Source organism: Chaetodon trifascialis, chromosome 13 (genome assembly GCF_039877785.1).
Source record: "Chaetodon trifascialis isolate fChaTrf1 chromosome 13, fChaTrf1.hap1, whole genome shotgun sequence".
NCBI classification, from domain to species: Eukaryota; Metazoa; Chordata; class Actinopteri; order Chaetodontiformes; family Chaetodontidae; genus Chaetodon; species Chaetodon trifascialis.
Genome location: NC_092068.1, coordinates 9,303,633 through 9,328,538, shown reverse-complemented (window position 1 = coordinate 9,328,538; position 24,906 = coordinate 9,303,633). Strand labels below are relative to the sequence as shown.

The 24,906-nt window shown below is 45.2% G+C and overlaps 1 protein-coding gene across 1 annotated transcript in view; it reads left to right on the top strand.

Annotated features, from left to right (window-relative positions):
• Window positions 1–24,906, top strand: part of ptk7b (protein tyrosine kinase 7b) — a 71,226-nt gene that overhangs the window by 15,176 nt on the left and 31,144 nt on the right. The gene's annotated exons all lie outside the window — the stretch shown is intronic.

Below are 24,906 nucleotides of genomic sequence, written 5' to 3'. Positions count from 1 at the left end.
CTCCTTACAGGGTCATTATCTGATTATCCCCACTGTGTAATTTCACACAGGAAACGCCATCTTAACCAGCGGCGGCCATGTTCTGTATTTAACAAGGTTTTAAATCCTGACAAATTGTCACTTTTCTCTAAACAGCCTCAGCTGCTCTGCATCGTCTGTTCTCTCAAACAAAGCTGGACTGTTGCAATGTTGATAACTCTCACGATGTAAATTCTTGTGTTCTTTGTGCTGCGAGGCCAAAGCCTCGAAAGAAAATACAGTTTATCCAAACTTTAGTAAACTAACACTGTGTGACGCAATGGCTATCAATGGCTCCTCGACCTCTCTCTTTCGGTTTGTGTGAAACTCAAACAAAGTCCGTGTCACCTTGCATACCTTTGCATAGTGTAAGAGATAGTTTTTGTCCACACTGTCAACAAAATGCATCACTCTCGTGGCAAAGCGGGACAGAGCAGAGGTAATTTAGGTGGCATGCACTCATTGTGCGACCGTGCACAGAAACAGTAATGCTCTGACGGCCTTCATTCCTGACGTTAGTCCGTTAGTCTCTCCCTGTCGAAAAAGAAACTTCGCTGGGCAGCTTGTCAGTGCAGAGGTGTGAGACGGGGAGCAGGCAGAAAAACAGGTTCTTGGTGATAAATAGCAGGCCTGCTTTGGAAAGTGTCTCCTTTCTGACAGAGGATCAGGCTTTGTCTTGAAATGTGAGCTGCCTCTCTGCAGCCACTGCCAGCTTCTCAGGGACTCTGACTTTCAACAGGACAGAGAGAGGAGCAGAGGGGAGAGGGGAAGCTTTATGTTACAGGGGGATGCCTCGAGGTGACATGGAGGGATAAAAAGATTGGAGTAGCTGTTGTTGTCTGTTAAAGGGGATTACCATTTAATTAGAGCTATAGTCAAGGATATTGCAATCAATGTATTATAACATGAAGAGCTGTCTAAGAGGGTCCGGTGCTCAAACAGATGAGAGTATCAAGAGGCAATGAATCACAAACTGTTTTTCCTATACACATGTTGCTTAAGTTGTGAAACCATCTTCAGGATCAGCATGTAGAGTTGATTTACTTACTCTAAGCTCATGTTTTAAACTGTTTAATTGGTCTGTCGCTCAAATAAAACAGCTGTTGAGCTTGAAAAGAGCAGCTTTCGCTTGAATCTCATTTCCTTTGATATCTATAAAACACTGAAGCTATTTTGTGTGGCAAAAGTCCCCTTTGGAAATAAGATTATAAGACTAATCAAAAGATATGACAGATTAAAGAGCATGAAACACTCCCCTTTCTTCTTTCAGTCAGTGACTGTGTGTGATGAGAAACTGGGAATTCTCAGGGCCTAAGAGCCTCATATTTCAGCCCCCTCTGAAGACCTAATGTTCGGGACCCATGTAGTCCTACATAATATAAATGATGGAGACCCCTCTGCTGTGGGTCTGTCTGTGTTCTTGTTTAAATAAATTGTGCTCACAGGGAAACATTGACCTTGCATGTCCTTGGATCTGGGTTTAACCTCACCCTCTTTTGGCTCATCTCTTTCTACACCTTGTTCCTGGTGTCCTCAGGTGGGAAATGGGGGGGATTTGCCCACAGCAGGAGTTTAGGTACCCAATGTCATTCTTTCATGGGTCACAGATTTCACCTCAGTGCATCCCTCTGGCACACTAGTACAATCCCTGCTGTGCCCACAGCTGCCCTCTGTACTAAAACACCCCCTTCCAAATTGACAAAAACACTTGCATGTACACACAGTAATATGGACTAGAGTGCTCCAGATCTTGTTTCCTTGGAAGAAAGCCTGCAGGAGTAGTGTGTAATGTCAGGTGATGGATGCAGTCCATCTAATCTGCTCCCTGTCTGTCACTGATGGATGAGCATGACCGCTGAGGAGCTTATGTAGGCTCATTACCGTCGCTCTGAGTGTCATAGTGTCCTGGACTCTTGCCTTAGTGATCCCTGCATGCATGTACATGCATGCATAGAGTAGCCCTTGTTTGGTTTCTCTGTGACCCTGCATACACTAAATGCATGACGGATAAGTGTTGTCAAGCCATTCAGTGGAAGTGCATGTCAGCTTGGCAAGGGCGAGTATGACTCACAGGATTCAATGACTTCATTTTAATGCCTTTTCCGAAAAACCTTGACCGGATTTTTTGTCATACTTAGGAGCACTCTAAATGTTTACCCCCCTGCATCTCAGCTAAACACAGACAGAATGAAACACTTAACCTGTGGCTGATACAGCTGGGAGATCTGGGAGAGCTGTGTGAGATTCAGACAATGTGTGTCAGGCATTCCTGCCGGTGGGAGTGTGGTTTCCTGGGCTTGTTAACATTAGCCATGAGGTCAGAAGAATACACAGTCTGATCTCTCAGTCGTAGAAGGCTTTGATCAGCCAATGAGACCAACAGGGAGTCAGCAGGAGTCCTCAAGCTCTGCAGTGGACCTTGACTCACCTGGGCTTTTAGTTGATGAATCTTCTGGGCAGCAACAGAATGAGATCTCAAAGGACTAAATACACATTTAGAAGGGGATCATCACTGCAGGAGGGGTGCATTATGAAATTTTTACTGTGTTGAGCCATTCATGCACATGCATTGTCTTCCCCTTAGGGAGAAGAATGGGAGTATTGCTAATTAAATGCTAATGTGCTCACAACAACAATACTAACATGCTGATGTTTAGCTGGTATAATCTTGAACTTGCTCACTCATCTGTTTTGGCATGTGAGCATGCTAACATTTGCTAATTAGCACCAAAAACAAAAACAGCAGCTGTGGCTGCTTTCAGGCATTTGCTTACAAGCCAGTTTGGGCAAATAGGTATTTTGACCTGATGATGGCAATAGATGGAAAGTAAAGCTATCACCGAAGTCATCCTGAGTGGAATATGAATGTATTTTATGGCAATCCATCCAATAGATGTCAAGACATTTCACTCAAAACCACAAATGATAAGCTCAGGGTGGCCCAAGATGATCACAAACCATGATCACCACGCACCAAAGTCATTGGCATTCACACATATCTGATATATCCATCTGCACCAAAGTGATCAACTGAACACCCAACATGGTCATCATAATGGCTTGAATATACTCCCAAACAGACATGTCCATGGACAGCTCTGGACACTGTGGACGTGTAGTAGTTCTGTTTATACTGCTTTCTGGAGTCACTTACAGAGCGCATTCGCCAGCGTGCAAATGTCTTACATAGCTTGTTGTAGCGTAGCGGTACGACAAAATGGAAGCAGTGTGGCTGTCAGAGCCTATAAGTGTGGAATCAAGATAGGATGGTACTTAAAATAATGCCTGCTCACACATTAGCCGGAAATGTTTCACAATCTGTTCTATGTTGCAGAATGTCCTCATACATAAATCGATATGCTGTTCCACTCAATCTTGTCTTGCTAATCCTCAGTGATCAGTACTGGTAATGAATAGACTTGATCTGATTATATGATCACAACTACTAGCTTAATGCATTCAAGTGATTTTATGTCTGTAGTTGGGAACATGATGGCGGTTGCTGGAGTGCAGCTGTTTTAATTGAACCATTACATTAGCGCTTGCCAATCCCTTTTTCGCCGTGGTGTTTTGTCCATGCCATGTGTGTTGCCCATCCCGCCCTGAGCGAGCTGTTACCCATACTAATGCAGAGCAGGGTTTTAGCAGAGCCACTGTAGAGAGCTCATTCAAGGGCTTTAAAGGGGGGCTGGGTTTAGCAGGGCTGTCACTCTCTCATTGAGGAGCAGAGGAGCGCGCCTCAACACATCTTACTCCGATACAAAGAGAGGCTGTGATGTACATACAAATGAGCCCATAATAGGTGGTTTTGTCACTCCATTCCTTCTTAGTTTAATCTGACTAACAAACCCTCAGTGTGCATGTGTCATTCCTGCATCCAAGTGTGCGTATGTGCACGTTTTTCCACATTCATGCTTGCACCTTATTAAAGGCTCTCACTGAAATCTTTCCAGATCCTACAGCCATGCTTGTGTTTTTGAATCTGGTAAGCAGAAAACCAACTGAGCCCCCCCAGCCTCTTCTTCCTCAACCCCCTCACTCCTGCCCCATTCCCCCCCTCAGCCCAAATCCTGGGAAAAGCAAAACATTGTTCGTTCTCGGTGTGCATGACCTGCAGGAGATGGTGTGTAAAACAGGAAGTAATTAGAGCTGATTATTCTGCTTTAATCATCAAAAAAACCCTCCACGGCTGCTGCCTCACCACTGTAGTTGGCTAACCAGCGTTCTCACCATATAATTATTGTTCATAGTGGCTCGTTGTTCACAGTGAGACAAAGAAGCAAAGGCACACGATGCCTCTGGTTTACAGCCACTGTGAGTCATCTGAATGTGTGTCAAAAATCTCAGATAAATTTGCTGGTATCAGACGGCGAACACGTTATACTTCTCTCTTTAAGCCTTCCTTGAAACACTTTCTCTTTCCATATTTGCACCAGGTAAGTTGTGATATTCTCTTAGGAAAGTTGTCTCACTTATTTCCAGTCAATCTGGGTCAGATGAAGATTGTCCCTGGAGTCGTCAGTGAATTTCTTGTCTGTGCTCCCTGCGCAGTACTGCTGTCTGTACCCTCTGTTCACAGTTCAAAGCTAGATTCCCTGATATTATTCAACAATGTGCAGTCACCGCTTGGTGACATGGTCATAGATTTTGGGCTGCAAGACTCATACGTTTGGGCAGATCACAAGATTTAACTTGAGGCTATGCTGACACAGAAAGTATAATTTGTGCCTTGCACCACCTGGTTGTTATTAGTGTAAAATCTGTACATGTTGCAAAAGTGGATGTCTGCTGTTTGGAAATCAGCACCAATCTTTACACGGTAACGTTGTAATCCAGATATATGACATTTTTGGAAAGAATCTCTGTAGCTGGTCCAGTAGTTTTTTAGGATTTTTATTCTTTTCCTTCAGTAGTAAAGTCTGCTCTGATGAGGGCCTGTTAGCAGAAACGTGAGCCTGGTGACACATCAACAAGAGTAAAGTGGGCCACAGAATCCCTCAAAGTTTTGAGAGTCCTGTTTTAATTGATGTGGATCGATGATGACTTGGCATTATCGTTAATTAAATCTTAAGTGGAATCACATTTTGATAATAACTTATCCTGCTATTCTTTTACAAAACAGTGTCCAAATGAATGATTGTGAATACATTTTGATTAACCGAAGGAGCTACTGAAGTTTTCTGTGAGTCAGCTCGTAACTGGAACACATCACTTTTGCTTATTTTACATTTTTTGTATATATTATTACATGCATTTTCCTAGTTGTGATGGTAGTTAGCAGTATTTCAGTATCAGCTTGGCGAGGTCTGCAAAGGTGTCTTTGTGAAAATATCTGCATTTCTTCCTTCTTGTTACTTACTCTTTAGTGACGGCACCCAGGAACCAATCTATCATATCCTCCACGCTCTATACACAACTAACAGATGACAGGTGGAATCTGGTCTTCATGCCACATCTCAGTCACACGAGTGTCGACCCCACGGCTTGTTCACGAGTGCTTGGGGGGAAGTGAGCCCTAATTGCCAGGGGAAATGGGACGGCCTTACAGGGAGGTTTCTATTGTAGCCAAGGCAATTAACTTGGCTTCTTTCATCTGAGCGTCTCCTTTGAAAAGAGACATTGTACTTAGCTGCTCAGTGAGCACCGAGATGGTCTGGACTGTTCACGGCTGCATTCCGCTGCCGTGCCAAAAAGAGGTGTGTGTGTGTGTGTGTGTGTGTGTGTGTGTGTGTGTGTGTGTGTGTGTGTGTGTGTGTGTGTGTGTGTGTGTGTGTGTGTGTGTGTGTGTGTGTGTGTGTGTGTGTGTCTGGGATTGTTGTTGGGACGCCACAGACGTGCTGTCCCTGATTGCCTGACCGTGTCGCGTCCCCAATGCTTGCTCAGTGAAAGAGACTTCCTTTTCTTCAGTGCTGTCAAGATCAATAAGCTTTTTGATCCCTGTGCTTCTGCAGTTAAATTACAGCTGAATCTGTCTTGGCCTTGAACTGTATGTGTTTACTCTGCAGTATGTCACCTCCGAGCGCTTCCTCAGAGCAGTTAGCACAGAGCCTGAACTTACTTTATAGCCCAGTTGTTGCAGTGAGCTGCTTGATCTTCTGCTTGACTTCTTATTGCTCTTTCTGAAGCCAGAGAGCTGTTGGGTGATTGGATATATGCCTTTAGGGACTTGGCTTACTGTAACCAACCCTGGACCACTGGACCACAATCTGCCCAGCTATTTACTTCTCTGAAAGAGGTGGATGATGTGTGCCGGACCAGGATTGAGCCAATATTGGTGGGGAGTTGTGACACATCATGCCAGACACTAAAACCAGGTTAAGGGGACAATGGGAGACCTGAAGAGGAGGAGATCAGACGCTGGTCTGTGAAGTTCTGCAGCCAAGCATTTACGATAGTCCTCTGCATGTCTGCTTCCCAGTTAAGTGGAAAGGGGGTCATAACAGGCTGAGGACAGCCAAGCTGTGCTGGGCCAAGGCATGTGGAGGAAGAGGTGGGATCCAGGGAATGGTGGGGGCAGACACCCCCCACCCCCTGAACACCACACTGTGAAAGAGAAACTGACAGCCTCAAATTAATTCAACATTTCAGTGAATCAGCTCTTCATTTGGTCGCAGTAATGCACCGCTCCCCTCTTTCTTTCCTTTACTCCCTCTTCCATCCTCCTCCCTCTGTGCCCACGCAACCCTTTTTACCCCCTTCCAACCATACAAACTCTTAAAACTCCAGGATGTCTGGAAAGAAAATTTCAGCTGTGCTGCATATCTTTCCCTTCCTCCCACTCATCTACATTTAATTAAAACATCAGAGATAACAGACACAAGTGTTTGGAAGTGTGAAACAGTACTGATCTTTGGGGAGCATGTGGCAGTTTATTTCTATGACCCACTTTTACATTAAACAGTGTACCCTGCAGGAATTTTGCATTACTTTTGGATAGATACTGCAGGCAGAAAACTGATTAAGCTGTTTGAAGTGAATCTGGAGTTCAGGTTGGGACAGTGCTTTATTCTTGGAGGCATTGTGTGAACAATTTGACATCAAAGCAGCAGCTCTTTAATCAGAATTTTAAAACAGTGGAGCATGCATTGAAGAGTATGCACAGTACAAGAGGCTACAGTGTAAAAATGACAAATGGTGCTCAAAGGTTTGAAAGGTTAATAGTTTTGTTTTTTTGAGATCGAAGCAGTTAGATTGTGAAAAGAAAGACAGCTGTGTAAATCAGAGATTATCATGCATCGAGAATTGTTTTATAATCCAATCTTGCAGCAGAAATCAAATCAAATTGTGATGTACTGTACCTAGATCCTCCCAGTCATGATGTAAAATAGATTAGCTTGTTCATTTTCAGTCCTGTAATGTTGTTATGCAGTCATCATGTCCACTGTAATCTCACCTCCTCACCCTTACTTTTCACGAACAGTAAACCGTTAGTTGGCTGCCGGGTGACTCTCTGGTGGAGAGCTAAAGAAATACGGAGAATTTCCATGTGGCAAATCACTGGAGGCAAATAACCGCAGACACCACCTTAAAGAAACATACATCCTGGTTTTATTACCTCACAGTGGGTTGTGCCCGTGTGGGTACACTGTGCCAATATGTACGCCTGAAGCTTGTCTCTACTGAGTGCTCATGGTGGCTAAAGTGGCTAAAGCAGTACTGATGCTTTAGATCCCTCATCCTGCAGCCTGAGCCGTCCCTCTGCCCTTATGCTGCTCACTCAAGGAGAGGAACTTGACAGTCCAGTGGCTCTCCCTGTGAATACCTATCATTGTCCCTCTGGTTTGAGAGAACTCTAGAGGCTGGCGTAGGACACGCTGGCTGCGGTTCAGGAACTCTGCAGGGCCAGAGATTAGCAAGGCATGGCAGGATCCCTGATAACTGACACCCTCCACGCAGGCATCTGAGCCGCTCTCCCATCCCGCTAAAGACTACAGCCACAAAGACGCCTTTCAGCACTGGGCACGGTGGCGCTAATCCCCTTAGCACAAAGACCTGAGCCACCGATAGCATCTAAATAACTCTTCACTAAATGTCATTTGCCTGAATTAGCTGTATAGTATCTCCCGATGCCGTGGATTGCATTGTTGGTTGTACAGAAATATTTGTCCCTGTTGTGATTTCGCGTGATGTGCTGTTGAGTGGGACCGTTTAATAAGCCATGGGGACAGGTCACCCGCTCAGCTGGTCCGCCATTGGTTGCTTGGCCCGGGGGTTTAGGTCAGTTTAGTGCTACAGCTTTGTTAAAGCATCCTTAACATTCATGTGGCATCGAACCATCTTACTGTTGGCCCTCACTGACACGATAGCCTTTTAACCCTTGGAGTGGAGCGTCTGAAGCAGGCAGGGCTGGCAGGGTGAACACTTAACATTAATACAGTTGATATTGTCATAGATTTCTCTTATGTGCAATAGCCTCCAGGGCATCGTCTCGACATCAGGCATATTCAGGTCACCAAATGTTAGATTGAGGTTAGATTGTCCTTGCAGTGCTGTTGTCACAAAAAGGGTAAAGGCGCATCGATGCCCCCTAGGAGATTGAGGGCAAACACCGTATGAAAACAGCCCCATTTCACTGTGGCTGAACCAATATTGCTTTTTGGAAAATAGAAAAAAACAAAATGCTGCTGTGCACAGATCTGACAGAAATGTGACAAATCCTCACCAAAGCTAAATTTTTAAGTCCGTTCAGCGCAAAGAATGCAGCAGCCAAAGGGATCTGTCACTGGTGGATGAATAACTGTCCTGCCTTTCAAGCAAAAGCACACAGGGAGGATGGCTGCTTGAAGATTCGAGGATCATCGCTTCTCTCAGCAAAAATAAATTACCCTTAATTGACCTTTGACCACTGGTGAGGCTCCTTTCTCCCTGGAGGACCACTGTCCTGCCTCAGTTGCTGTGGAAACGCCTGTTGGAAGATGCAGTCTGGACAGAAAGCGATGGATGAGGGATGCTCTGGATGACTGAGATTGCCCCAACCTACCTTTCGTTCTGTTGCACACAGACCACCACCTCCCTCAAAATGCAGACCATTACCATTACATAGATTTATTACTTCTCATCTGTACTAGCAGAATCTAATTACATTTATTCAGCAATTGATGACCTGTAGTCTTCTCCAATAACCCAAGGAGAATTCTTCCCATTTGTTTATAATGCAGCTCACAATCCCACCTTGTGTAAGCCCATCAGCCCATTACGAGGGCATGTCTGGGTCCTTCCTTTGACAAGACCTTGAGCTGCACAGAGCTGTGGATCAATACATCCTGCTGAAATGGAGAATGGAAACAAACAGCCTGTGCGTGGATGTCTACAAGACGTGAACCATCCCTAGCCCTCCCTTGCTCTGCTCCCAGCTCTCCCACTGGTCCTAGGCGAGTTTCAGAGTTTGAAACGGGGGGGGGGGTTATTCTCTACAGTCCCTCCCAGCTTCAATTCAATAGGACTGACACCTGAGAACTGGACCAAGGCTGTATTAGCCCTATAGCCTGGCTTCTGGGTTGAGGCCAGATGGAAAGATAGATCAGACTGTTAGTGGACGCCTGAGAGGGGTGGGGCAGGGGCCGAAATTAGACATGCAGATACTCCTGTTTTTACTGTGTAACACAATCTGTTATTGTTTGGCATTTGCCGGTATAGCATCACTGTTTTTCAGTCGGGAAAGAGATCTTTTCGGTAGCAGCAGTAATTTAAAAGTCAATGGAAGGATCTGTTACTGAGGCTCGTCCAGCCTCTGAGGCCTGAGAAAAATCATTAAATCACTAGGTCTGGAGGCAGCGGCCACCATTGATGTGAAGGGAGGCAGAGCTGCTCTTTGTGCTACTGATACTCGGGTGGGGGCGAGACAGTTATGCTTAACAGTGAGGGGCTCCTTTACACATGAGAGATTTAGTTGACTATCTTTTGAGGATGTTCAAAGATGAACTTAAGGCAGTGGGACTCAGGTGGGTTAGGCTGTCTCCTGTAAGGGAGGACAGGGGGTTTATCAAGAGCAATTATCTGGAGCCTGTTCAGATGTCTCCAACCATTTCAGGCAATCACATGAGCTCAGCATTGTTATCTCTCCACAGTCTACAATTATTACAAACTGCGTGCTGTAAGATGGCTGACGAGTCAGTGTGTAACGCTAACAGCGGCTGTCGCCTCAAGCAGAACCAGCAGTACGGACTTTTGTGCAGTTTTTAGCCAGGGAGCTGTCCTGGATAGCTCCCTCCATCTCGGCCTCTGCAGTATTCAGAGATTAATTTGAGAGTGGACAGTGGGTGAATGACGGAGTGAGAGGAGAGAGCAACAAAAGTCTCCGGTCAGAGTCGAACTGGGGACGTTTTGCTTCATGGTTAGTCCTTTTAACCCATTGGCCACAAGGGCGCCTAAGTTGAACTTGACCCAAAAAATTTATTTTCACCTCCACAAACAAATCCACTGGTGGTCACGATTCCATTTAAATTAATTAACTTTGCTATAAATTTCCACTGTAGGTGCTGGTGTGATTGGGTCTTTACTCTTGATAATGCTCTCCTCAGGTATACAGCATGAGTGTATGTTTGAGCTGACATCATAGAGGAAACACACATGCCTCCTGACCACATGGTGTCCTGGAAACGTTCACCTTGGACAGGCTCTGCATTGAGCCGCACATCTCGTCAGGTTCCATATATATGTGCTGTATTGTCCTTGTAATGGGTCCTCCCCCTCAGGCTGGGAGTGCTGGCAGAGACAGAACACCCTCCTGCTGTCTGTCTTTCTTTACTTAATCCTCTTATAAATAGGCCAGTGTGTCTATTTTACAGGCAATAAAGCAATGTGTTCTCAGCATGTCAGTAAGGTTCAGGGGGTGAGCAGGAGGGCAAGGGGTCTCCAATGGAGGCAAAGGTCTGGTGTTTGAGACGGTGCAAAATGAATATCGACCTCGCTCTTACTTCTCAATGTTCTGTCTGCTGTTAAGCTTTTCCTCGTCTCGCTCTTCCTTCCTGTGGTGTTCAGACTGAGCCGAGATGAGCTCAAAACAGTGGGAAGATAAATGGGGACAGGGAGCCAGTGAAGAGAAAAAATAGATGTTGCACTGCTCATGGGGGCTTTTTCGAAAATGTGTTTGTTGCACCTTTTCATAGATCGTTCCTTTGAGGCAGAGAGAAAGCAAGAGAGGAAGATGTGTTGACCTGAACTGCTCTCTCCTGGATGAAAGCATTACCCAAAAGCCCTTTGTTTTGGCCCGCAAGACTACTTCTGCTGTTGCCGGCGAGGTTTATACTGCCAGCAGTGATGAACTGTAAATCCTTCATGGCCATATAGTTTTGAGGAAATGTAAGACGGCTGAATAGATAGATTCACGTTTCCAGCTGGATTGATTTATTGTTCTGCGCTCACATTCACATGCACAGCGGTGTAGCAGCCAGGAGGCGTCTTACTATTACTGCAGTGATGCATTGTGTGAGAAGAACATTACAGAAACACCAAAGATACAAACGTCCATGTTGCCTGAGGGTCATACTAAAAAAAAAAAAAAAAACAAATAAAGAAGATAGAAGTGATGCTGGCAGAAAGAAACCATCTCCTGTTTGTCTTGTTTTGTCTGTGTTGATGTTGAGCCCATGGCTAACATTTTGCTTTCTTTCCTTCTCTCCTCATGTCCACTTCAACGTGACTGCGGCCATTTCCATCAAAGGTAAGCTTCAGTACATTTCCACTGCCACAGTTTGTGCAAACACATTTACTTTGAGACCATGGGAAATGTGCAGCTTGCTGCTTCACGGTAACTGCTGCATTGATCAGTAGGATCCTAATGCTGTGGAAGGGAAGTGCTGGCTTACTCATACACATATACATATAACTCAGAAGTATCCGTTCACAGTCTTCAGTCATATTATTCAAACAGGACAATGTGAAAAATGTGAGCTCTTGAGTTTATTTTTAGACCATGATGAGGAGACCTTACTAAAATCTGAGTAGCTACATGCGATTTTTGGCAATGTCCTTGGAGAGCATTCACCACTAAGCTCACTTTCTACAAGCTCTGGTATCTATCAAGGGAAATTCATTTTTCAAGGGGGGCTTATATGGAGGAAAAAGTCCCAATCATAACCATGAACATACAACACTGTGAAACAAATTGATGTACACTGCTGCAAATTACCGAACCAGATGGGTTCATATAACGAAACAGTGTCAACTGGAAAGATAACACATGAAAAGTCACTTGTCGATGCAAAACAAAGCAATTACAGACACAAGAGGCAACATCATTTCATGTGCAAATGAAGCAATCCAAATGTAGTGAGGATGAATGAGTCCCTGGTTTGATTTGAGGCTTTCTATAGACACAGTTTCTGTTAGGTTCTGCTCCTAGTGTTGTTTCTGAAGGCCAAGGCTTCTGTCTTTGCACTGAACTTGTTGAGGGCTAATTCAACAATTGACACCTCCACTAACAAGTTTTGTGGGGGAAATTCCTGCATATTAGTCTAACTTAATGAATGTGAATGATTGTTTTTTTCCCCCTACATGAACGTAGCTATTATTTTTTTTGTGTGTCTTATGATGTCTTATCAGCCTTAAAAAGAGCTCCTGACTCCACTCAGCATTGAGTGGAGTTTAAAAAGCTGATCATACGTAGAAATCCTTGGCTTTATAAAGGAAGGACCGACTGCAGGGTTGCAGTATTGGAAGTCTTTATGTAGTAAAGATAAATCAAGCTGGCAGACAGACTTTAGCTTGCAATCTTGTGTTATGCATGAAGTAGCTGCTTGCCCTTGGGCAGACCACCTCTTCACTTCTATGACGTCACACTGTCTTTAAGAGCCTCTACCAGTGTTAAAATAGGTCAGAATATACTCAGCCGTCCATTAATATCTGGGCGCATCGCCCAGCACAGCCTATACATTTGGGAACATGAAATCCCTTTGTAGAGCAAGCTGTGTCTTCTCTGCAGTAGGAAATGTTAAGTCACTGAAGGGCAGAGGGAGCAAAAGTATCTGAATGGGCACCAGTTAGAGCACTGATGTGGTCTGTGTGGGCTGGGTTAAAGATGGCAACGATTATGGGATAGCAGCCATACTGTGGTTTCTCAGGCAAGCAGGGGAACCCAGACAGGAAACAGCATTGTCCAATCGCGCTTTAAGACAAGACAGGCTCTGACAGAAAGACTGGGAGGGCTCCAGCTTCGCACACAGGTAATTGGCTGTCGGCATGGGGGACAACACAGCGTGAGACCAGATTCTTTATTCCAAACACACACACACACACACACACACACACACACACACACACACACACACACACACACACACACACACACACACACACACACACTCCCTCTTCCTCTTTCTCTTCTCCTCCCCTCTTCACCTTTGAGACAACTGCCTTTAACAACAGCTGCTGCCCTGCACGCAGTTAGTATTCACACACAGCCAAGCAAGCCAATTAGTGGCCTTAGAGCGTATAATTGTGAGTCTGTGATTCTCTCTCTCTCTCCATTCATGTGTGTGTGAAGGTGTCATTTCGTTAAGTCTCGGGGGGTCGCGCCACCTCCTGCAGTGAGGTGTCTCTCTCCAGAGTGTGAGTGACAGTGTACTTGGAGGGAGGCCATTCAGCCAGTCAGGCCTCACTGGTTTCCAATGCTGTTTACATTTAAGGGGAGACGAAACCAGTAAGTTGTCGTCTGTGTGTGTGTGTGTGTGTGTGTGTGTGTGTGTGTGTGTGTGTGTGTGTGTGTGTGTGTGTGTGTGTGTGTGTGTGTGTGTGTGTGTGTGTGTGTGTGTGTGTGTGTGTGTGTGTGTGTGTAACCCTCACATTCCATAAATGGTGGGAAAATAATTTTGGAACGTTAAGACTTAAAATTCATCTTTCAACAGTTTGGTCCAGTTTATGGACTTCTTACTTAAAGGACAGATTTTCCCCAAAAAGTGCCAAATGATCATCTCTCGTACAGTGCATGATGGATTTAAGACTCTTGAGTTTTATCTAGGTCTGTTTTTGGGTCAGTTTTCACTGATATTTTTCCATTTTATTTACTGTGCATGGTGGACTTGTGACTGCCAGAGCAAACTCACTCTCCTTACAATTCAGGAAGCGCTACAAGTGCTTCCTGTACTTAAGATGAAAAGCATCTGTCCATTATGAGAGGAGAGAGAGTGAGCTGTGCATTAAATGCAGACATCAGGGCTTCCCACACATCATGGGATATTCTTGCTTTATCAAAGTGACTGCATTAAAAAAACATTAGACATCTAATGGGCTCGTAGGCTCGTACAAAGTAGGGCTCTCCAAATTGGCCAAAAGTGACTTTCAGTTATTCCTTCTAAAATAAACACACAAGTTTGACCCATTAAAATATCTATTTTTATGCATTTTGTCCATAAGAGGGCAAACAAATACACAGAAACACTGCTTGTATCGTTATATTTATTTCAACAGAGACATATGTTTTAAATGATTTACACACCTACACATACCTACAACGCATACGATAATGTCCGATACCGACATTTAATTTTTAATCAATGAAAGCGTCGTGTGCAGGAGTTTGATGTTGGTCCACGTTTCCTGGAAGCTTCAACGCCCTCGACAAATAGGAGAAATTCCGGCCAAATAGTATCTTTTTTTTTACAATTACTTATGTATTGAAATTTATAATATTCATTGACAGCCCGAGTGCAGCTCCTTCAAACAGCCTTAAAAACAGCCTGTAATGCTCGCATAAAGTTGAAGAGCCCTCAAACATGTGATGGCCATTTCACAGCTTTTATTTTGCATCCAACACTGCCTTCGCTTTCTGTAAATTCATCAGCTTGAAAAACAAGTCTGCTAACCCTGGACTGCTTTGTTAAGTCAGATATCAAGAGTAGAAAACATGAACCACGATACGTTTTTCCATTTTTTATTTCTCTCTCTGTATTTGTTGTTCAAGTCTTCAGAGTTTTGTGTATATTTTGCACAAATGTAAGTAGATTTTCCCCCATATCGCTCAGATTATTCAGTGAAAGAAGGAGCTCTCTACACCCAATTTCCAATTACATATTCATGTCACTGGCAGAATTGGTCTTGTATTGAAGTGCTGAAATTTCTCTTTGCATCTGAAAGAGAAGTGCTGTTGAAGACTGAGTGTTTGCATGTCTGTTCATCCTGGTCATCACCATTGTTTAGGTCAATAGCTACTTCACATCTATGCACGTTTGTCTATTCCAATGTGTGGATGCTTCACTCTGTGCTTGGACTGATTCCCAGAAGCAGTGCTGAACATCCTTTTACACTACAAATAGTCAGCAGATAGTAATATCTTATTACCCTTAGCCCAAAAAAGTTGGCATGCCGTGTACAACATAAATAAATCAGAATGTGACCATTTGCTCATCCTTTTTGACATAAACTCAATTTAAAACAGTACAGAGATGATATATTTAATATTTTACCTCATCATCTTCGGCGATATTTGTAAATATATGCTTATTCTGAATTTGAGGAACCATGAATCTCCACTAAGCCCGCAGCATAGAGGGGGGAGGGAGCTTGAGCCGGCTGGTTGGGATCACCACTGGTGTGGTCGTGGTCTGTATCTCTACGCACTGGCATCCTCATTAGACCAGAGCCCTGAGCAAAAACAGACCATTCAGACGAGAGCATGCCGTCCACTGGATCCCCAGGATACTCAAAGGCAAAAACACAGAAATATCAGCATACATCAAACACGATCATCATCTCGTCTCTCTTTCTCCTTAAATATCCGTCTTAAGCTTTATCTCCCTTTTCCTGTCTCAGTTCCTCTATTTCAATGGCAGTACACACATTCAACATGGACATTTGTCGAACAGATGTAGAAACTGATGCCAGCTGCAGTTCTGTGAATTATCTGTACCCCCCCACATTGATCCATTCCATCAGGGTTTGGTTATGAAATTAGGACAAAATTGTAATCAAGACAGTTTTCCATAGAATATGATAATTATTTTTAAGGTATTCTTTCACCAGACAGACAGACAGAGACCTTCCTATTGTTTAACTTGGACCGTAGGTCCTTGAGGTTGTTATGTGAAGGTGAAAGCCTGCTGATAGCTCGGAGCCTTTAGGTTGTTTGAGCAGGAAGGTCGTACGCTGGTCCAGTAGCCACCGTCTTAAACCCCTTTGTGTTGGCATTTATCGGTCACACTTATCCCTTAGGAAGTCTGTCTTCCTGTCCTATCTCAGCTCCTGGTTCGTACCATGTTAGTGTCTAGATGCCTATCAGCAGGTGCAGTACCTGGACAAACACTCCACACAGCCACGACATCGAGAGACCAAACATTTAATTTCCTGTCCAGAGACCCCTAATCTACAGCGCATACGAGGCGGCGATCCTACAGTAATCTGGTTTCAGTTGATAGAGCCAGTGCTGCCTAGTTCGTTCATGCTTGCAGTGTGAACACAAAGTGCTTTTCTCATCAAGCATGTGTGAAGGATGAGCGCCGAGCTGTTGAATTGTTCATAGAAACAACATAATCACCTTGACCGTGTTCAGCTCAACCTGAGTGGGTGGAAGCACGACAAGTGGCATGTGTTGCCAAGTAACGCAGCCAGTAAGTAATTGTGTGATCTTCTCTAATAATGGTGGTTGTGAAGCTGGCAAGTATAGTAAAAATTTGGCAGACACTCACCATGTCCAGAAATTAATTAGATTTTAAAGCTGGAGTCATTTTTTCAAGGCTGGGGACTGTTACTCTGATGCAAACGGTGCGAGATCTGATTGTTTGAGAGATTATGCGTAGCTGTTATCCCTTATTTTGATTCATCTGTGCTCTGCTCAGTACTCGTTCATTATCCTTCATCAGTATGTATATGTATCCCTGTGCTACAGCCAGCACCCACCTGATAGTCTGTTAATGATTTACAGGTAATGGAACAGAGAGTATACAAGAGACCACTAAGCAGATATTCATTCCACAGGTCTGGCAGTAAAAAAAAGGAGACATTAGATGTTTATGAGAGATTTGTTTGTCTTTTCTTCTTCTCTCTTCAGCACTGAGGTTCAAAGTAGATGCTGTGCAGTGCTCTCTATGCTAATGCTACACTGCTTTCAAAGCTAAATGCTGAGCCTCACTGGGGGTCTGCAGCATCCTGCCCACTCCACTGTTATTCAAATATTCAGAGGCGCTGCAAATGTCACGAGCCCCCTGCAGCCCACACAAAGTTATCCCTTGAGATTTGAAAGTGGCACTTAAGCTGCAGTGTCCTTTTGAAATGCTACGCTATGTGAGAAATGTAAATACAAACTGAGAATCGATGCATTTAAAGCCCAAAGACCAATATCTCCTTATGGTTTTTTCCACCGCTCTCTGCATTAAGAGATTAATATTAGACAAAGTCTAAGTTAACATTAGACAAAATGAATGATCTTAAACTGATATCTTTGCAGGTGTGCATACATAACCACAGTTGTTTGTCCGTAAGAGCGTTTGATTGATGCTGGGCAGTCTCAAGGTCAACACATAGTACTAAAGTAAATCATGAATGACTCAGTCACAGATGGACAGGTCTCATAGAGAGTGGACAAGCTGCTGGCTTGCAAACATGACAGCACAGAGTGCCTTCCTTAATTAACAGATAATGTAACCTAATTACAGCTGTTGGGGTTATAGATGCATGAAAAACATCAGGAACAGTGCTGGAACAACACGTTCACTGGCCCTTTAACTCTCACAATGGGATGCTTTTAATGTCAGATTTTATTTAGATGACACACATTCTCATTAAGTGCACAATTTGTTCCTCGTGTGTCCTGTCTGCTCCGAGCTAGATTTTTTTTTCTTGCTGGTATTTGGCCCTGCATGTGTGTTTTGAATTAGGGAGGCTGAGGTATATTTGTTCGTCGCTGCTTTAGCGTTGCCTCTGTCATGTGAGGTTGGTCTTAATGCGGCGTGTTGTCATGGGATACTGTGTCTAAATTATGCAGCAATGATTAAAAAAAGATGGGAAGATCTGCATATTTCCTTTTTAGCTTTGGTCTAAAGTGTTGATATGCAGATGGGTTGTTTGCCTTCTGGGTCCAAATATTTCCAGCTGTGATAAAGTTAGAATCCCAGTCCAATAAGTATGAAGAAGTAGTAGGAGCTGTAATCCAGTGAGCAGATACTTGGGACAGAACTTTTTGTTACTGTTCATTTAAATAAAAAGCATCTACTGACACATCCAGCCATCACTGTACAAAATATAGCAAAAGCATCTTAAGACTGTGTGTTTGCTGTGTTGGAGACTCAGTGGATTCATCAACACACACACTCACACCTCTGTGGTCCACAGTCACAGGGGCCTCTCTGACAGCTGGAGAGACTCCAGCGACTGCAGTTACAGTAGACGTCTGTCCAGAAAGGTTGTGGCTAATTAAACTGTGGTGACTACACTGAGCTTACCCTGCAGAGCTGGCCAAGCTCTGCTAGGAAAACCTACACCACAGAGCCGACCGGTCCTGGAAACAACCTGGTTGCCAGGTTTGTTTGATTCCCTCCTGCCAGCATCAACATCTGTGTGTTTTCGAGTGTAGGAGGAAGGGGGGGAGAGGTAGATACAGAGAGACCAGGGGGCCACCCATGTTTCACATCCATTTCTAAATGAAATGAGGAAAGTAACTGCACACTGCCTTCTTTCCTTGCTTTCATGAACGTGCATGTCAAAGGTCTGGTGTGTTTGTGTCCTTTGTCAGCTTCAGTCAGGGACATGGCTGCAGGGTGTGTTCACTAGTGCAAAAAGAACAGTTTCACTGTTGTGTAGATGCAGATACTGCGGATTGCTTGTACCAGAGGGATTCAGGAAGCTTTTAAAAACACACTTTTGAAGGCCAATGGCAGAGGGAATGTTATAGTGTGATGAAGAGAGACAGGAAGACAGAATGAGAGGGTTTAATGGAGTCCTCATTGTACTCTGGAGCCCCATTGAATGACTGAAAGAATTTCACTCTTAAGAATGGGCACGTCCATCCATCCATCCATCATTAAATATTCCCTCTTGTCGCCTTTGTAATCTGTCTCATTAGATCATGAAATTGAGACTTGCCCTGACACAGGAATCAAATTTCAAACCTCTTTTTTAATTATACTTCTTAAATAAATGAGCAGTTGGATGTTGCAGCAGAAACGTAGCATTGAATTGACCTAGAATGAAATTGTAACACTCTGTGGGTTTGTCTCCCACGCAAGCTCCTGTCCTCCTCAGTGTGACATGGTGACTGAGTAATGACAGAAGCAGACTCTTCCACAGACCTTATGAAGCCAAATGTCCCACTGGCTCTGGGCACAATACAGGCTGTCATCAGAATCACCGAAACAAGCGTTCAGGCCTCTTCTCCTTTTTTCTGCCCTTTTATTCTGAAAGTCTTCCCTTCCTCCGTCCCCCTTATCTCGGCTCACTTCCCTTCATGCTGGGTTGTTTGCCAGGGGGATTGTAGAGTGCCACCACATTCCTGGTTGGCACTCATGTCTGGACATAGCTGAGGTGCAGGCATTAGCCAGAGCCGCCTGCAGAGACGAGACTGGCACTGGCAGCCAAGGACTCAGCGCCCATCTGCTGCCAGAGCCAGCGAGGGAACCATCATTTATTACCTCCACTGATGCGAAAAGCAGCTCCTGTCACTCCGGAGACATATTGTCCCATGATTGCTGTAAGATTTTTTGCCACAAGTCTGCATGTTTGGCTTCGGGTTGTGCAGCGGAGGTATTTTCCCCCTTCTTTCTGTTTAATCCATCGAACTTGTTCGTCTTCACGGATCGTATTTCAGAAGGCAAGACACTTGGAAACAGCATCCCACTTCTTCCCTCTGCTTTATCTCATATCTGTCATATTACTCCGTCGAGGCGTCTAGGGGCCTGCAGAGGAAGATTGAACCATGCAGCCAGCCTCAGTTCTCTAACTCCCACTTTGAAAGCAGACTCTGTAGTCTGAAACATCTATCAGACTTGTATGTTTAGCCTGGCTGCAAACTGCTGAGCTCCTCTGTTCCACTGTGACTTAATCCTCCATCTTTGGCTCAAAATGTTGGAAAAATATTGCAGAGTGTGACCCCAGATGTTTGACGTTACTGTTCCTTTATATTGAGTTTGATACTGAATCCTCTGTTAATTTTTGCTCACGGCCTTTGCCGGCTAGTTACAGCACTGACTTGTGTAAACAGTTTGCGTTAGGCTTTCATGTGAGCTTTGTGCGTGGTCTTTGTTGCATACGTGGAAAAAGAAACATACATGCAAGAACATACCTGCCTTTATTCTCCACTGCTGCACTTTGCAGTTTTCCCTCGAAAAGTGGTATCATTACTGGATTAGTGCCCATTTTTCCGAGACCAAAGAGAAAGGAACGACCCAACCTGCCTTACCTGAGCGAAGCCTAATCCGTCTTAATCTAATAATTGCTCCCATATTCACTCTGTCTCGTAAGAGCACAGCTGCAGGGGACGGCTGTGGCTCCAGATTACTGTGCACCATGGGTAATAATACCCACGGTCCCCTTTCATGGCCAGGATCAGGTCTGTAGATGCCGCAACGGTTTTTCATCGTCATCGTTTGGGCGTTCCAGACAAATTGTATAACGTCTTCTCAGGGCTTCTTTCTTTCCTTTATTCTTCTTTCTTTTCTTTTTTCCTTATTGGCTCACGTTCTGTCCTCAGCGTGCATGGGTTACACAGAGACACATTAGGCTGCCTGTGTTTCAACAGTCAGCCTTTTATGAGTGGGTGTTGAAAATGGGTGCGAGCCGGCCGAGCTCAGATGTCTCTATTTTAGATCGAGCATGACAGTTGCGAAGCCTGTGCAGAGGGACAGAGCAGCGGAGGGTGATGAGAGATGTGGCTCATATCTTCTCTGAAAGGCTTCTTCATGTTCTGAAGCTCCACCTGTCATAAAGCCAACAGATGACGCTCCACGAGCTGCCATTTGTACATCACACCATAAAATCTAACAGCATGACATCGTGATGGTAATGCTTTGCGTTAAGGAGAAATAACCTCAGCAGTGAGATAAAAGACGAGAGTCAACCCTTTCATGCAAAGACATGATGTAACTTTAGTCAGGTGTACGAAATGTGCACAGAATCTATCAGAAAGTAGATTTTTGTGAATTTGTTTTTGTTGAACCTTTTTATTGGGTTTTGCAGGATTGTACAACATTTGTATGAAACAGAATGTTCTTATTTGCTAATCCTTATTGACATTGAAAACAAAGACAGTATATTAAAGGTTTTATCTCATCAGCTTCATTTATTTATTTTTTTTTAAATATGTCCTTTTTCTGGATTTGATGCAGCAACATGTTTCAAACAAGTTGGGACAGGAGCAACTAAAGACTGTAAAAGTTGTGGGATGCTCCAAAAACACCTGTTTGGAACATTCCACAGGTAAACAGGTTCATTGGTAACAGGTGATAGTGTCGTGATTGGGTATGAAAGGGGCATCCTGAGGCAAAGGATGGAACACTTTCACTTACCTGACGCAGATTGTTCAGTCAGGTATGTTTTTCCTGCTTAAACTAGGAGCCATGATTATGAATCTTATGTCGACTGCCTGTGTAATGGAGATCGCTCCTTGTGTTCCTTGGGAGGCAAACTAGTCCCAGTCCTAGTATGACTAATAATGAGGCGGTAATGGCCAAGGATGGGTGGCCTATTAAAATGTAGTCGAAGGAGCTTATGGTTGGGGCCTAGCCAACACTTTGATGCTGTTGACCGCCTCCCGGTGCGCTTATTAAGAGATTTATGACTGATGCCTGTTCCCCCCCTCCTGCTCTCACTGTTGCATGAGTGTTTTTATTATTTTTCCTGTCATGGAGACCATACGCCGCACTTCTTCATTTCAAAGGCAGAGGTGTGCTGGCAAGCAGCAGCTCGTTAGGAAGGACGAGGGGGCATTTCATAACAGCATAGGAGAGGTGACATACTTCTGTCAAAATGCCACATCAAGTAGTTTTCTGTGGGAAATGAGTTTCTGTGATCCGAAAAAACTTAGCTACAATGCCATCGGTGTCATGTTTCTGAGGTGAAAGCTAATTTTAAGAGTTGTCAAAATGGGGACTCAAGCTTGAAACTCCACTGAGGCGGCATGGATGATTGTTTGAGGGCGGAGTGAAGCAAAGCGTGGATCACTCTGGTCTACCTGGAGAGGTTGCATGCTGGTTGCCATGCCAATGCTGCCGGATAATAAGCTGGGGACGGGGGTCTTTGTCTAGCTGGTGCAGAGCTCGTTCCCCGCTGTCAGCGGTAAGATGGAGAGAAACGGGCATAAACTGATAGTGATCTCAGTGAGGTTTGATATAATGAGCCCGGCCCGCTCTTTGCACATGAGCAAGTGTACTTTGCAGAGTGAGACCCCTCTGCAGTGCAATTACCTGGCACAATAAGAGTACCTATTGAATTAAGGAAGGTGGGCGTACATGGCAGTGTTCATGGTGAAAAGGCAGCCTGGCTCTGCAGCTTTGAACGTGGTTTTCAATTAGAAGCAGAGGAATGAACACAGAGATGTGCTGTGCTGATGTCTGCGTCATGCAGAATAAAATACTACCTGGGGTCAGTTCTTTGGCTGTAACGGAAAGAGACGGCAGGGACTCATTCTTCTGTATTACTTTGATCCATTTCAGCTTGATAGAGTGGGGGGTGTCTCTGTGAAGGCTGAAGCTGAACATTGACTATTTGTCTACACCTGGAAGTTACTTTGCATGAGGTCCTGATGTCATTTATTAAATCTCTGAGAGGAGACGCCACATCGCTCACTGTAAGATTTCATGGACTTTATGAGCGCTTCAACTATTTAGCATCATTCTGTTGATCAACACAGAATTAATCATCATAATTAAAGGTTGTTTAATCCTGTAAAGGAATAGCTCAATATTTTGGTAAAATTAACTTTTTGTCTGCCGCGGAGGAAGAACTTTCCAGGATGGGCAAATGTGGAGAAATAATTTCACTAAGCATGGCGTGTGTGCAGTCTCCCTCCTGTAACGTGTGCTGTGATTAATAAAGTAAAAATCTTAAATCTTATCTCTTAATCTCTCTTTAGAGGTGCTGGTAGATGGATTTTGTTGCCTTTGGACAGAGCCAGGCTAGCTGCTTCCCCCTGTTTCCAGTACTTAAGCTAAGCTAACCATCTGCTAGCTCTAGCTTCATTGTCAGCATACAAAGACAGTGCTATCAGTCTTCTCATCTAACCTTTGGCAAGAAAGCAATTAAGTGTCCTTCACAATTTGACAAACTATTTCTTTAAGTCAGACATCAAGCTGAAGTACCAATCGATGGGTTCCATCCATCCATCCATCCATTATCTTCCGCTTATCCGGGGCCGGGTTGCGGGGGGAGCAGTCTGAGCAGGGACGCCCAGACTTCCCTCTCCCCGGACACTTCCTCCAACTCTTCCGGGGGGATCCCGAGGCGTTCCCAGGCCAGCCGAGTGACGTAGTCACCCCAGCGTGTCCTGGGTCTTCCCCGGGGCCTCCTCCCGGTGGGACATGCCTGGAACACCTCCCTAGGGAGGCGTCCAGGGGGCATCCGATAGAGATGCCCGAGCCACCTCAGCTGACTCCTCTCGATGCGGAGGAGCAGCGACTCTACTCTGAGCTCCTCCCGGGTGACAGAGCTCCTCACCCTATCTCTAAGGGAGCGCTCCGCCACCCTGCGGAGGAAACTCATTTCAGCCGCTTGTATCCGGGACCTCGTTCTTTCGGTCATGACCCAAAGTTCATGACCATAGGTGAGGGTAGGAACGTAGATTGACCGGTAAATCGAGAGCTTCGCCTTTCGGCTCAGCTCCTTCTTTACCACGACAGACCGATACAACGACCGCATTACTGCAGCCGCTGCACCGATCCGCCTGTCAATCTCACGTTCCATCCTTCCCTCACTCGTGAACAGGATCCCAAGATACTTAAACTCCTCCACTTGAGGCAGGAACTCTCCTCCAACCTGAAGGGAGCAAGCCACCTTTTTCCGGTCGAGAACCATGGCCTCGGACTTGGAGGTGCTAACTCTCATCCCAGCTGCTTCACACTCGGCTGCGAACCGCCCCAGCGCATGCTGAAGGTCCTGGCTCGAGGAAGCCAACAAGACAACATCATCCGCGAAAAGCAGAGACGAAATCTGCCGGCCCCCGAACCGAACCCCCTCCGGCCCCTGGCTGCGCCTAGAAATCCTGTCCATAAAAATGATGAACAGAACCGGTGACATAGGGCAGCCCTGCCGGAGTCCAACATGCACTGGGAACAGGTCCGACTTACTGCCGGCAATGCGGACCAAGCTCCTGCTCCGGTTGTACAGGGACTGTACAGCCCTCAACAGAGGGCCTCCAACCCCATACTCCTGGAGCACCTCCCACAGAATGACGCGAGGGACACGGTCGAATGCCTTCTCCAAGTCCACGAAGCACATGTGGACTGTTTGGGCAAACTCCCATGAACCCTCAAGCACCCTGTGGAGGGTATAGAGCTGGTCCAGTGTTCCACGGCCAGGACGAAAACCGCATTGTTCCTCTTGAATCCGGGGTTCGACTATCGGCCGGATTCTCCTCTCCAGTACCCTGGAATAGACTTTACCAGGGAGGCTGAGGAGTGTGATCCCCCGATAGTTGGAACACACCCTCCGGTCCCCCTTTTTAAAAAGAGGGACCACCACCCCAGTCTGCCAGTCCAGAGGCACTGTCCCCGTCTGCCACGCGATGCTGCAGAGGCGTGTCAACCAAGACAGTCCTACAACATCCAGAGACTTGAGGTACTCAGGGCGGATCTCATCCACCCCCGGCGCTTTGCCACCGAGGAGCTTGCGAACTGCCTCAGTGACTTCAGCCCCGGTGATGAATGAATCGACCTCCAAGTCCCCAGTCTCTGCTTCCTCTACGGAAGACATGACAGAGGGATTGAGGAGATCCTCGAAGTATTCCTTCCACCGCCCGACAATATCCCCAGT